This window comes from Silurus aristotelis (genome assembly GCF_946808225.1).
Source record: "Silurus aristotelis genome assembly, chromosome: 2".
In the NCBI taxonomy this organism is placed as follows: Eukaryota; Metazoa; Chordata; class Actinopteri; order Siluriformes; family Siluridae; genus Silurus; species Silurus aristotelis.
Genome location: NC_139575.1, coordinates 735690 through 737612, shown reverse-complemented (window position 1 = coordinate 737612; position 1923 = coordinate 735690).

Sequence of the window (1923 nt, the reverse complement as noted above, 5' to 3'; positions counted from 1 at the left end):
GCTAATTCCTCTCCACTGCTTCTCTTTCTCTCCCCATCCCGAGGCTTCCTGAGGTTCCTCCAGCTCCAGTCACGTCCCACCTAATGATGATTACGGACCTTTGAAGAAGTAGATGCCAAACTCGCAAACATCCTGAACCATCTAGAGACGTACCAGTGCCAATTGGATCCCACTGCATGTGTGGAGTTTGACATTGGACCTCCTGGAGTGTTTAAAGGCTCTGGCATGGAGAAGCTGATGCTGGATCTGTGATGATCACAAATGTTGAGCTCAGTAGCTCCTACTTTTATAACCATAGAGACTGTATAAGACTGCAGAAAGAACATCACTTATAATCTTATACTCCAGTGCTCATGTTAGTTCTCACTCTCCAGTGTTCTGTAGTGTTGAAAGATTTATGATCAAACTCTTGATGTCACCCATATGAGGATGGGTTCCCCTTTTGAGTCTGGTTCCTCTCAAGGTTTCTTCCTCATAACATCTAAGGGAGTTTTTCCTTGCCACAGTCTCCACGGCTGCTCATCAGGGACAAATTCACACCGTTCACCTTCACTGTTGATTTGTGTAAAGCTGCTTTGAGACCATGTCTGTTGTGAAAAGCGCAATAGAAATAAACTTGACGACTGTAAGTTCTGAACACAAGTAACTTTCAGTGTTAATTATCAATCAATCAATTATATTAACACAAAACATGAAACAAATCCCACAGGATGAACACAAAACCACCCACAGAGATTAAACAAATGCGGTGCTGGTGGTTTTTTGTACGAGTGGTAATTACCTGTGAAGAGATCATGTGACATGACACATGACAGTGCAGTGGCTGATGGGAAATGTAGTCTTTGTCCATAACCCTGGCAACTTCTTTGAAAAAGGCTGACACCTAATATCAACTACATAGCCTGGCAAAAGTGTGTGGATACCTGACCATAAGACTGCTATGTGCCTCTTTTTCTACATCTCCATTCCACATTTAGTCTCTGCTTGCTGTTATCATAATCTCCACTCTCCTGGGAAGATGTTCCATTACATCAAGGAGATTCATTCAGCTGCAGGGGTGTAATGTGAGAAGGCCTGGGGTGCATCATTCATTCATGTTAAGTAGAGTAGAAGCTCTTTAACAGGATATATTATTAACCTTCAGCCCATGGAGAGCAGATCTTTATGGAGCTTGCTTTGTGCACAATGTGATGCTAAAACAGGTTTGGATCTGTAAAGAAACACTTTTGGAGAAGAATCACATATGGGTGAAAATGTCCCATACCAATTTGTTTATCAAGGTGAGGTATTGAGGTTTAGATGCTGCTTTAAGAAATATCTGGCAACCTCTATGAGGCGTGACCTCCACACCTGTGGTTTTAATAATGCCTTAAAGCAGCTGCGTAAACCGACTCTGAACACCCAGAACTTTTCTCATGTTAAACTGCTAACTCAGAACACCACTCAGAGCGAAGAGAAAAACACCGGCGGAGGAAATAAAGAATTCTTCTCCTTGTCTCACTTCAATCAGCTGACTGAAGCCTGATGAAGACACTCAGCCGTGCACATGTTCATTATCCTAATCTATTCATTTTCCTCCTGCAAATTACATTAGAATAAGAGGAAATCTCTCTCGTGCGTAATAAATTACATCATACACCTTATTCTGCAGTATTCATATTAAAATACTTACATATTAAACAGAATTCTACCCCACACACACACACACACACACACACACACACACACCCACCCCATTCGACACATTGTTTTATTTTGTTCTTTATTGTAGTTTTTGTTCTGCTTTTTAATCTTTCTTTTTCTTCTCTCTGCTCTTTCTGTCTGTCTCTGTGTGATCCGTCTCTCTGGACCTGCTGTGATGCGTTTAAGCGATCAACCACCATGCACTGATGAAGCTCCAACATCTTGTCTCGTCACGCCAAT